This window comes from Protopterus annectens, chromosome 2.part1 (genome assembly GCF_019279795.1).
Source record: "Protopterus annectens isolate FY-2018-M chromosome 2.part1, PAN1.0, whole genome shotgun sequence".
NCBI lineage: Eukaryota > Metazoa > Chordata > Ceratodontiformes > Protopteridae > Protopterus > Protopterus annectens.
Window position 1 is genome coordinate 74,024,312 of NC_056729.1, and position 13,903 is coordinate 74,038,214.

Here is a 13,903-nt window from a genome sequence, read left to right on the forward strand (position 1 = left end):
TGGCTGTCCTATGAAAAGCATTTGAACATTAAGTCCCCATAGGAAGAACTACATTTATAAGCAACACTCATCCTGTCACACACAAGGGTCTTTCAGAAAACTAACAGTAGCTACACAATTACCATCCAGGGATGTGCTGCAGGAAAAAGAGAACTGATGTTGGGAAAGTTATGGCAGCGTGTAGTTTAGGACAGCTTTTCAAAAGCTCATGTTCATCATAACAAAACATAACAGAATTTGAAAGTGACTTAGAAAATATCTTGCTAGCAACCTAACCAGGAAAAGGCCAAAAGAAGAAGAAGTCTTGTGAACTTAAGCAAACACCCTAACATATAGTTGTAATGTTTTCCTGGACTTTGATGTGGCTACTCAGTCTCTGGTGCCAGAGTACTTCTATAAAATAATATGACAAACTTCCACAGAAAAAGCATTGAAAGGAGAAGACTGGCCAAGGACTAAGTAATCCACAATGATGTTTGTATCAAACCCAGCCATAAGAAGAATGGTTGGTAAGTGAAGGAACCTTTTCTGTGTAAAGAAAAAAGAAGTTATGTATTCACCATAAAGTTTCATCTGTGTTGTTCATTTTCATTCAACCCCAATGAATGGGTCTCGGAACCAATGTCATGTCGGATCCGACTAGGCCATTACTACAGCTTGTGGAAACCTTCAAGCTCGAGCTTGCCCCTACCCACAATGCATTGCTGGCCTGTCACCTCAGAATATATCTATAGCTTTAGAGACTATAATAGACGATGAAGAAGATAAATTTCATATATCTGCATTCACACAAGAAGGATTTCAGTTATCAAATAGATAGGAAAAGGTGTTAGCTAATGCATGCGTTATGTACATCAGACTTCAGTTTCAAGAGACATATTGTGTCCTCACATATGCCCTGCTGAAGGAGAGCATCAATTAAATCAAAGGCTGGGGGCTAAAGGGAGAAGAGTTGAGGCTGAATGAAAATAGACAACATGGATGGAACTTGATGGTGAGTACATAACTGCTTTATCTTATGTTGTCAATTTTCATTCATCCTCAACGAATGGGACAGAGTCTCCAGCTGCCTAAGCTCCAGGTGGACCCTAAGGAAGGATATGCTGGAGAACAGTCGAGCCAAATGCAGACCTGCTCCTTGAGACCATAGCCAGTTTGTATTGATTTATAAAGGTGTGCAAATTGACCATGTAGCAGCTGCACAGATGTTGTCCACAGAAGCCCTGGACTGGAAAACAATGGATGTCGCAACAGATCTAGTAGAATGGCCTTGATTTTTGTAGAGGAACATTCAATTTTGAATAAGCCAAAGTAATGCACTCAGTTATACATTTGGCTTTTGGCTAATGTCAGCCTTTTTACAGGCTGACCTAATTTATGGTGTGGAAAGGAGATAAAAAGCTGGTCTGACTTCCTAAAACTTTTAGTTCCATGTAAATAGAAGCATAATTGTCTATGCACATCCAATGAGTGGAGTAGGATTTATCCTTTGTTACTTTAGTTTGGAAAAAATACTGGTAGGTTGATGGCCTGATTAATATTGGATTTTGACACTACCTTCAGTAGAAAGGAAGCACTGGTACATAAAAAAAACTCTGTCCTTATGAAAGATGAGATAAGGGGGGATTGAGGACAATGCCTGAATTTCTGAAACTCTTCTGGCTGAGGTGATGGCTACTAGAAAGGCAGCCTTCCAAGAAAGGAACTAAGGAACTTTAAGTCACACTTGGCTGCTGATTCAAAGGGGGTTGAGTTAGGACCTGGAGGACTAAGGTTAAGTCCAAATGGAAAACGGGATCTTTCAATGGGGGGGTCTCAGTAGTAGAGTACCTTTTAGAAAACCTTTACAAATTTTCACTAAGGCTAAGGGAGAATCTGAAAGTCCTATGAGGAAATTCAAAATTGCTGTCAACTGTACCTTAATGGTAGATGCACTTGCCCCTTTATTAACTCATTCACTCCAACAGAGCTCAGGAAGTTTGCACTGTAACTTCCAATGGGCAGAGCCAAAGGCTTTTGACAGAATCAAATTATGTCCTCAAATTTCAAACACATGTTAATATTTCTGGAACCATAGGGGTTATGAAAGAAGTTTAAATAGCAAACTCTTCACAACAAAATATTTTATACTGGTAGTATTCTTTAGGTTCTAGATCTTAAACTGAATTTTATAAGTCACTGTAAATGCAGTAATTATTATATCTGTAATACTTTGTTTTAGAAAAAATATGTATTAATGTGTGTATTAGCAACATGCTTAGTGGATATAGCACTAGAAAAGGGTTAATATATTTATTCTATTTCATACTGCATAAATCTGTACAAACTGCAGTTGCTTTTTGACCTTGTACAGTTAGCTAAAATCTTGCTTGTGCTTTGGAAATTTACTGAGAAGCAGATGATTTATGCTTGCATTAGGAAAATAATGAATAGAACAATACTGCTCATACAAAACTCAGACAAGAAGTTCCGCTGTGCTATGAGAACATACACAGCTGTAGAAGTAACAGATAATTAGGACAAAGCCTGCTTGAAAATATGAACTGCAATCAGCATTTGCTTGTATCTGTATTAGAAGAGTACCTTGAAATGTAACACTGTACAATAGAGGCTTGTAAGCGAAGTACTGGTCATCAAGGCCAGGTTGTTTTTCTGAAAAGTTTCTCACAAATCTAGTCATGTCAGCAGAAAATCTGAAGTAACACCTGCTGTAGTACAATGCTTAAAGTTGTGTTTGATTACGTCAGCTTAGAAGGCCATGTCTTGTAAAATAGTATAAGAATGAACATACTTCCTGTTAGTAGTTAGACAAATCCTTGTATTTGCATGTTTTTGTCTCCTTGCTGCAAGTAAATTAAAGTGCCTTAACTGAACCTTACGTGTATTGGTCTTTGAAGTTTTTTCCTTTGACACTTTGTAAACAACTTACAATAACTCAGCAACCACTCAAGATACACACATGCTGTCAAAAGCATTTTATTCATCTATCTGAGAGCTTTCATAGGAGACTAAGGAGTTCTGTCTGTGTTACTTGATTGTTGAGATATTTAGAAAAATGTGAAAATTACATCGATATAATTTAATATCATAAAACAACAGTTAATATTTATTTATCTGCACCAGAAAGAAGTAAAATATTAATGCAGTTAAGTTTGCCACTGTGTATGCTTTAAGATGAAATATTTTAAAAATTTTGTACATTGCATGGTTTTAGAATTATTGATGTAAATATGAACAAGTAATATTTGACATCTTGAGGAGTCAGTAGGAGTTAACTGCAGATGCACCTGGAGGCGTCACTCAGATGTCATGAGTTAAATAACTCTGCTAGAAATTGCAGAACTGCATAAGTGGGGGTTGTAAAGGTTCTATATCATTTTGCTCCACCCAAATAACAAACCTCTTCCACTTACTTTTGTACAACTTCCTGGTAGACAGTTCATGGGATGATAAGAGAATGGAGTGGACTGGGAAGGACACTGTAGATTGCCTCACTATCACTGGAATTGGAGAAACCATGCAGTTAATTTGAGACTTATCAGATCCAGATGGGTCAAGTCTGTCAGATGAAACAGAAGGTCGGGAGTTGGATCCAGAATCCATAGGGGTGATAGGAGGTGAGGCCACAGGAAGGGAAACCAAACTTGTCAAGGCCAGTAAGGAGCAATGAGGATTACTCTGGTCTTCAGTCTGGATACTTTCTGTAAAAACTTGGGAATCAAGGAAATTGGGGGATAGGCGTATAACAAACTGGAGGACCAGTCATGGAGAAGAGAGCCCTGCAGTGACTCTCCAGCAGAAGGGATTAGAGCAAAGAAGCTGCTGCATTTGTTATTCAAGGGGGATGCAAATAGGTCACACCATGGTTGGCCCCACTGATGAAAGATCATCTCTGCTACTTGGTGGTTGAAGGATCACCCATGAGGTAACAGAATGGACCTGCTGAGTTTGCCTGCTATCACATTGGACCTCCCCAGAATGTGCATCGCTGCTAGAAAGTGATTGGAGGACATTACCCATTGCCATACTCTGACGGCTTCTCAACATAGGGGATAAGACTTGGTTCCTCCTTGTTTGCTGATGTACCAAACTACTGACATGTTGTCCATTTGGACTGCAGTTGTTCCTAGAGAAAGAAAGCCTTAAAATGCTAATAGCACCACTCTCATCTCTAGAACATTTATGTGCAAGTTGGCCTCCTCGGGGGACCAAATGCCTTGAACTGTCTTTCCTATATAATTCCTATATAATGCCCCCCACACCCTACCTAGGAAGCGTCCATGGTCACTATGGCCTTGGGTTGGGGCAGAGAGAATGGGCGGCCTTGCTGATGGAGATCTGATTGAATCTACCATGCAAGACAGTCCTTGCAAGTTTGTATTATCCTTATCCTTGAAGACATAGGATGAGTAAGGTTGGACCATTAGGTTAGTAGTATCCACTGTAGAAATCTCATATGGTACCTCGCAAGGGATACTAGAATAATAGCCACAGCCAATAAACCCAGGGGTTTTAGAACATTTTTGACAGACACCTTTGAACTGCAAATGATCTTTCTGGTTTGATTTCTGATGTTGTGAAGTCAATGTAATTGTACGGTTGCAATCATGGATGACATGTCGAAGACTGCACCAATGAATTCTAGTCTTTGGGTGGGTTGTACTTGTGACTTATGATGATTTATGGTGATTCCCAAAGTCAAACAAGTCTGTAACACTTGATGTGTTGCACGTACCAGTTGATGCTTGCTTGGGGTGGTGATGAGCCAGTTGGACAGATAAGGGAATATCCTGATTCCCTGCAGTCTCAGGTGAGCTGCAACCACTGCCTTGCATTTGGTAAACACCCTGGTGGCTGTGGTGAGACCAAAGGACAGTACCCGGATCTGGAATTGACTGGCTCCCACTCACCTTATGTGATTGTAAGCATCCTGGCGGTCTATCAAGCACATCCAATCATCCTTGCCCAGAAAGGGCAGAATGGACTGTACTGTGACCATCCGGAATTTGGTATGCATGAATGACTTATTTAGCATGCTGAGATCCAATATCAGTCTCCAGTCTCCTGGGTTTTTTTTGGAACTAAAAAAGAATCTTGCTTAAGTACTTGGATCCTATTTGATCTGATGGGACCACTTGGATGACTCTTTTTTTCTAGCAACCAATGTATTTGTAAAGTTGCTACCTCCAGCTGACTTAGTGGAACATCCAGGATCTTTTCCAATGATGGTGGTGAATGGAGAAGGATATACAATAACCTTTGGTAATAATCCTTGGTACTCGGGTATCGTTTGTTAAACTTAGCCAGGCTGTTTGATGCACATAAAAACATCCCCCCAGCTGCATCCAAAGGACAGCAATCAGGCCTCCCTTCACAAGTGCTGACAGGGTCTATTAAAGAAAGTATATCTGGACCCAGTATTTTGCAGACCTCCTCTGCCTCTTGGGCGTCTCCTATTATTACCATTTCCGCCTCTGCCTCCGGGAGATCCAGCTCTACGTGTGTCAGAGAAGGGACCCTGAGATTTTGTAAAGCACATTTTAAGGCCCCCTCATTGATTCCTCAAAGAGGTTCGTGGGGGGTTGAAAAATGTACTCCAACTGCAGACAGGGTCTTCTCATCCTTTTCACACCTGGAAACTGTTGAGCCAAAAAGTGAAGCTCTGTGAAATAGTGCATTGATGAATGAAGACTTAAAAAGTTCTACAAAGTCACAAAGGCACATTCAGGCTGATATCCTCATGGCTAAGCCTGAGCCCGCCACCTGTGCGGCACCCACTGTTGCAGTGGATAGAAGCCACATGGATAAATTTACCACAGATTATAAGGTGGTCAACTGAAGGGCCACAGAAGCCTGAACCTCTTCAACAGTGATCCTTCACAACATGCTGGAAAGTTCCTTGGCTAAGTCTCTTTGCAGCCTTGTAAAATGGGCTAGATAGTTCAATGAACAGATAGTGAAAGTCACTAAAGCATAGACTCACTCCCCCAGTCTGTCCATTGACCTGGACTCTCTGTTGGGAGGAAGTACAGTTGAACTGTCCTCAGAGAGTTCCTTCTAAGTGGCCGCTGCCTCCACCATAGCATCAACTTTTACACCTTTATCTCAATGCTGCCTTTCTACCGGGGGTGCCATAATTTTGTCAGGTCTTTTTGGAAAAGGCTCGACCATATCCAGCTCCTTCCATGCCTTCCAACAAATCAAATCTACTAATTTTGCAGGAGGCGGAGTCACCCAGGAGGAAGATGGGCTAGCATCAAAGGCTTCCAGATCTATCAACTCCTTTGAAGAATGGTTGTGGGCAGACCAACCATCTTTTTATTTCAAGAGCTCAAGGATGTCCTTCTTCAGGTAGTGGATTGGGGGACACTTCTTCATCAGAGTCGGTATCGGTGATAACAGACTCTTCAGGTGAGTCCAGGTGCTTCCTCTTATACTGTCTCTTCTGAGGGACTTCTTTGGTGGGATGGCACGGAGAAGTATCTGACGAGCTAGGGATCCCCAAGTGGGTTGACTGGAAGCCCTGGGTTGGCTGTCCCTGTGGTCTCTAGTGGTGAGGATCATGTGGCAGGCTCAGCTGGGTGGACAGGGGTGGATCTGAGGGGGGGGCAAGCTAGTCTGACCTGAAGGTTCAGCGAAGACCCTCTTTACCACCTCAAAAGTGGATCTCCCCAGGGAGGAGGAAAGCAACAGAGCACAGGACAAGGGTCTCTGGTCCCCTGGTTCTCCACCTCCCACAGGTCGGCCACCTGAGGAGGAAGCAAGAACCGAACTGTCCAGTGCCAAAACTCCATGAGGGAGAGAAGGTTCCAAAAACATTGGAGTTGATCCAACCCTCAAGGATCCAATGTGGAAATCTCAGCTCCAGGAGCCATCCAGATCCAAAAAAGTCTGAGCAGAGGAACTGAACATCATTGTCGCATCTGTATCTCCTGGAGCGCCTGTTCATTTTGATATGGCAGTATGCATCCTGAAAATCTATTGAAAACATCAAATCATCCACTGTGATCACCCGGAACTTGGTGTACTGAACTGATTTGTTTAGAACGATGATTTCCAAAACTGATCTCCTGTCCCCTACTTTCTTTGCCACTAAAAAAAATCTTGAGTAAGTTCCGGACTCTCTCTGGTCCAGAGGGAGACTTCTTGGATGACTCTTTTTTTCTAGCAGCTTGTTTATTTCTAGTGCTGCTGATTCACTCTGACTGGATGGAACATACGGGATTTTGTTTACTAATAAGGGGAGTGGTAGGAAAAGGGTATTACATAAGTTCTGGAAATAATCCTCTGCACCCATGAATCTTTTGCAATCTCTAGCTAGGCTCTCTGGTGCAGGGAAAAATTATCTCAAACTGCTTCTAGAGGTGGGCAATTGGGCCTCCTTTCAGGAGCACTGGTAGGATCTTTCAGAGAAGGTATCTCTAGATCTTTGGTTTTGCAGAACTCTTCTGCCACATAGGCGGTGTCTTTCTTTACAGTCCTCCCCCTGCCCCTGGGCAAACTATCTCCACGTTTATCTTGGAAGGGACCCTGGGACTTTCTGAACCTCATTTTTGACCACCTCATTGACTCCCAGAAAGGGTCCTTTGAGGAGTTGAAAATCATACAACCACAGCAGACAGGGTTTTAACTTCCTGCCAACACCTGCATAGTGTGTCTTAAATTTTGAGGTCAAACAAAGAACTTCTGTCAAAGGAAGCACTGATGAAGGAAGACTTGAAGGGCTCCACAAAATCACACAGGTGCATCCAGGCATGCTTCCTACTGGAAATGCCTGAATGCACCGCCCCTGAGGTACCTTCGGCTGCATAAGAGATATGCCTCAACGACGTGTTTGTAATAGATTGTAGGGTAGCTAATTATGAGGCAAATGAGCTCTTTGCCTCAGAAGCAATGGTCCGAGAAAGGAGTTTGATAAGTTCTTTAATCACATCTCGAGTCTAGTGACGTGTGGCAAATAATTCAGTGACCAAAGTGCAAAAGTCACTGAAGCATACACACGCTTCCCAACTCCGTCCAGTGCCCTAGCCTCCCTGTTAGGGGAATGAAAAGAGGATAATTTCTTCTACAAGTTCCTTTTTTGAGGCTACAGCAATGACCATAGCATCAATTGGTCCTTCCTTACTCCAGAATTCCCTGCCCTTAGGTGGTGCCAGGATTCTGTCTGGTCTCTTGGGGATTGGCTCAACAGAATCGGGCCCCTTCCATGCCCATCAAGAGATCATTACAATGAGGTCATCGACAGGTGAAGTCACCCTGGAGGTAGACGACCTGCTCCAAAACCCTCCAGGAATACTAATTCCTCTTGGGAAGGGTTGTCAGTAGACCAGCCACCTCAGGCCTTGAGAATTTCTAGAATGTCTCCAAAGGAGAAGTCATCAGTTGGTGATCTTTGGAACCCTTCCCCCTCATCAAAGTCAGTATCCTCTGTGACAGACTTTTAAGGGGAGTCTTAAGTGCCTCCTTTTGCACTTTCTCTTCCTAGGGACTTCTTCGGTGAGATGTTCTGGAGAAGTATCTGAAGATAACAATATACCCTGCTGGCTAGCCTGGGGACTTTTCTGGGCTGGCTGTCCCCATTGTACAGGAAGCTGAAGGTCAACATGCAATGACAAATGGTTCTGGGACGTAGGAGCAGAGGAAGGTGGAAATGTACTTTCCCTAGCAGCAGAGAAAGTTCTCTCTACTACTTCGAAAGCAGAATGCCTCAGCCAGAAAAAAAATTGATAGTTCTGAGAAGACATGCTTGCAGACCACCTGCTTGTTCTGACTCAAAGACAAACCACTCGAGGAATGAGTCTGAGCCAAGCTGACAATCCCAAGGCTCTGAAGGACAGAGATGACTCTGACAACCTTGAAGTTGACTACAACATCCTGGATCCAAGACCAATCCTACGACTCTAAAAGTCATTTGGCACCAACATGCTTAGATCCGGTCCACTGAGAGATGCCAATGGCATAGAAAATACCATGATCTTTGGATCTAATGCAGATGGCTCCATGATTCTTAGATATGACTACTCCAAAACCAAAGTCGGTTCACAGAAAGAAACGATATAGGCAGCGTTGTCCTCACAAAAGGTCTCTGGACCCAATGGTGTAAGAGCTGGGAGAACCCCTATTTGAATTTGTGTCGAGAGGAATTTCTTCATCATCTTGTCCACATCAGCTTCAGTCAGACCTCTGAAGGAAAGAGAGGAACCCTCCATTCAGGCCGATTGTTGCAGCACATAATTCTAAAACTGAACCACTAGCAGCCTTTACTGATCATTTTCTGCAAAACTGTGATGAGCAGTTTTAAATATGTTTTGCGAGATTCTTGGCATTGCCTGGAATTGCTAAGAGAGATTAACATAGAAAAAGATGATTTGTTTGTGGCTATTGATGTAGTGAGTTTTTTCACAGTGATCCCCCATGACATTGGTTTGGAATATTTTATGGAGTGCATGACAAACAATGGGATAATAAACAAAACAAAGATCAACTTACTGACAGAATTATGTAGAAAATGAAACCAGTATATGGCAGGAACAATGAAGAATCAAACTCCAAAGTAAAAAATGCAAAAGATTTAATAAATATGTTAGCGCTTTCACGGCACCACAAAGCTACTTCATCAGACAACTCCAAAAACAGCAATTTCATTAATATATCTTACTATAGCCTATCACAAAGCACATCAATTAAATGCAATTAATATTTAAAGCAATATAACATCTTTTCTATTTTTTTACTTTGGAGTTTGATTCTTCCTGTTCCTGTCAGATATTGGGATCATTTTCTACATTGTGCTGTTGTGCCGTGCTGTGGGTTTATTTTGGATTACTGACAGAATTGTTAGAGACAGTGCTCAAAAATAACTTTTTCATGTTCGAGGGGGAATACTTTCGTCAAACGACTGGTGTGGCAATGGGGGCAAAATGTGCCCCAGTGTTTGCAAATTTATTTTTGGCTGAATGGAAAAGGAATAATGTTTGTTCACCACCCTTTATGTCCAAAATTAAAGTGTATTATAGATTTTTGGACGACATACTTGTGGTTTGGAAAGTTACACAAGAAGTTGTGGAATTTCTAGACTATATGAATGGAGTGTCTAGTTATTTGAAATTTACTTACAGGGTTCATGCCCAGAAAATAGATTTCTTTGATATTTTATTAACTAAAGGCAACAACTAAGGAGAATTAATTTCAAACATATTTAGAAAGGAAACGTATAGTAATACACTTTTAAATTATGATAGTTGCCACCCGGAACATCAACATAAGAGCATAGTGAAGGGTCAAATGGTTTGTCTATCCAGATTGGGGAGTTGTGATTTAGATTTTGGCAAGGAACTTTACAAACTTATAGGAAGATAGATAAAAACACCAGATAGAAGACCACCATGATGCTATAAAACCTTCTTTTATTAGAACAGAACAAGATGGATAAGCGCTTTCGCGTACCAGACCCAGTACGCTTCCTCAGATCTACTTTTACATTGAAAAAGCACTTATTTTATATAAAAGACATCAAACTTAACAACTGTCAATTAACTAAATAAATCAATTAATCAATTAAAATAGCCAAAGCGGCTAAAAGGTGTATAGCTCCATAAAACATAAAATGCATGTTCAGCAAGGAATTATTTACTTGGTCCTATATAATGTATATATCAAGTTAAATCAGAATCAATATGTAAAAATATGTGTAAAAGACACGCAAAAAATGTAAATAAATCAATGCAATTTTATAAAGAGTATAGAAAACATACATGTGTGGTATATAATAAAAAATAATAAAGATATATATAATATGGATATTCATTTAAACCAACAGATCGATTTATGCTTTTAGCTACCAAAAACTATATGTAAATACTGAGGAAAAAGTCATGGGAACATTTCAAGGGTATGTCTCAGAAAATGAGACAAATATATATCTAAATCTAAATCAATTGTATATAAAGGCAATGAAATCATTATCATAATAGTTCATCATGAAAGAATATATATGGGCTTCTATATTAAATTACAATAAAATTATTTTCATATGTAATATGTAATACTTTCGTCAAACGACTGGTGTGGCAATGGGGGCAAAATGTGCCCCAGTGTTTGCAAATTTATTTTTGGCTGAATCGGAAAGGAATAATGCTTGTTCACCACCCTTTGTGTCCAAAATTAAAGTGTATTATAGATTTTTGGACGACATACTTGTGGTTTGGAAAGATACACAAGAAGTTGTGGAATTTCTAGACTATATGAATGGAGTGTCTAGTTATTTGAAATTTACTTACAGGGTTCATGCCCAGAAAATAGATTTCTTTGATATTTTATTAACTAAAGGCAACAACTAAGGAGAATTAATTTCAAACATATTTAGAAAGGAAACGTATAGTAATACACTTAAATTATGATAGTTGCCACCCGGAACATCAACATAAGAGCATAGTGAAGGGTCAAATGGTTTGTCTATCCAGATTGGGGAGTTGTGATTTAGATTTTGGCAAGGAACTTTACAAACTTATAGGAATGTTTAAGGAAAGGGGATACCCTATTGAGCTCTTGCTTGACACTCGAAAGGAGGTCATTAAAAATCGGACCACTAAATTTAGAACTATTCTGAAGACTAGTTTGGATAATTCTGGGGATGTGTTTGTATAACAAATTTGGATACCAACTTGCATGATACAAACAAGTTTGATGCCATGGTTGTTCCATACAATCATGATGCCTCTGATCCAAGACGAAGTATCAGGAGAGCTTGGAAAGGTGTATTTGATGCTGACTTTCAGAACAGACTTGGTCTTGAGCCCAAAGTGGTTTATAGCAGGGGCAGGAATATCAAAGAGATTTTAGAAAAAGGACACTGCTATGATTAGGAATTTGTTAGTATCCAAGATACACAAGTGTGCAAGTTGTTCAACATGCAGGTTCATCAATGATGAACCATATGTTCGGGTAGATTCTTATGATAAGACTTTGAGGTGTCCAGGGCACTGCAAATGTAACACCAAATTAGTGGTATACCTGGCTACATGCACCTCATGCCCCGCATTTTATATGGGGAAGACAGGAGGTTGCATGCGAGAATTATGAAGCACAACAGAGACATTAGAAATGCAAAACCAACCAGTGCTTTATACACACACAGTCTTGTTTGTGCTAATTTCAAAAAGTTTACTTTCTTTGTAATAGACAGAGTATACACCGATGTCAGGGGAGGTGACCAGGATCTGTGTTTGCAGGTGAAGGTAATGGAATGGCAACTAAGGCTAAATGCCAAGGTTAAACCAGGCATTAATGAGTCCATTTCCATGGCTGGTGTATTAAAATGAGGGCCCAATGTGTATAAGTGTGAATAACAAGAAGTCTGTTTTAGCATGCTTAAAGTGTTTGCAAAATATCTGAAAGACATTAAAAAAAGTTTTTGAAATATGTATATGATACATGCTATGTATTTCAATATCAGCTGAAAAAAGCATTTTAATTAAGTGTCTTAGTAGTAAGAAATGTGGTTTTAGGGCATTATATTTGTGTATATATAAACATAGTAGTTAATTTTAATTTATTCAAAGTATTTTTATATGCAATTAAACAGTTATTATTTTTATATATAAAAAGTTTTTTTTTCCTATGCTAAGAATTTAAATATTCAAGTCTTTTTTTACATGTTAAACCAGCAGGATATGATTTTAGTATTTGATTCCTTATTTAAATGCATTTTGAACTGCACCAATAGGACTCTGACGATGGCTCACTGTTAGCAAACGAAAGCGCTCAGTCGGAAGTGCTTTGTGCATGTTGATTTCTTTAAGTGTTATTAAAGGATGATTTTGTCTAGCTACACGTTGGTTTGGATTTCTTATTCTATCTCTGAGATTTACCTCTGTTTCTACTGAGGGACATTTTCTTGCTCTGGAGGAACATGAGGAAGATGCTATGGATGAAGCTCTAGAATTGTGATGCTTTACAGACCTGTCCACAAAGTGAGAAGGTAGACAGGAGGACACAAGAGAAGAGGAGATCTGATCCATGATGATTTATCTGATTTTGTCTTCTGATATGAAAGGGTCGGATCTGAGGATTTCTTCTTTGGATCCAAAGGAACCAGATCCGAAGGTTTCGAAACCTTTTGAGGCAGTTAGGAGCCTGCAGTGGAGATTGTAGGATCCAGTGAATGCTTTTTAGCCTCTTTTTTCTCAAGATTTAAAGGGGTTTGAGCTCCACATGCTGAATCATTATACATCAGAAGAATTACAAGGAAGTAACTATCTCAAAATCAACTTATTCTTATGATCAATTAAAGCCCTTGGATTAAAATCTAAATGTGCTGGGCCTAAACAATGTACACACAGAGTGTGATCAGAAATTTAATTTTATGGCCACAGGCCATACATTTTTTAAAACCAGAAGGGATTTCAGCCATAAGCTAATCTGAAGGAACAAACAGTAAACGATAAAGGTAGAAAAAAGAAAAGAAAGAGGGGAAAAGAAGTACTGCCAACAATGGTAATTCAAGGATGTACATAAAAGTAAAGAAGAAAAGAAAAGAATGATTACCAACAATGGTATTGGAGAATTACACTACTATACTGTAAAGAACAATGGAGGATATGTTGTTATAAGATTTTAAAGAAATAAGAAGATACGGTAATAGAAAAATACACTTACGAATGAAAATGACATCAGATCACTCAAACTAACATGACCAACAGCTGAAAGAATAACCTAAAGGACAACTAATCACAGTGGAATCAGAAGGGTGCACCAGCAGCCATACCAAAAGGGTACATCAGAAGGTGCTGATAAACCTGTAAATCAAGGGAAAAAGGCAAGGTGGCCCAGTTCTAAGGTGGAAGAAACAAGGTGAAAGATAATGTAGGACAAGAATCCATCTGGGAAGTGAAGAAGTCTATAG

At 39.9% G+C, this 13,903-nt stretch overlaps 1 protein-coding gene across 1 annotated transcript in view; it reads right to left on the reverse strand.

The window, feature by feature from the left end:
• Positions 1-13,903, reverse strand: part of LOC122794824 (trichohyalin-like) — a 348,510-nt gene that overhangs the window by 252,383 nt on the left and 82,224 nt on the right. The gene's annotated exons all lie outside the window — the stretch shown is intronic.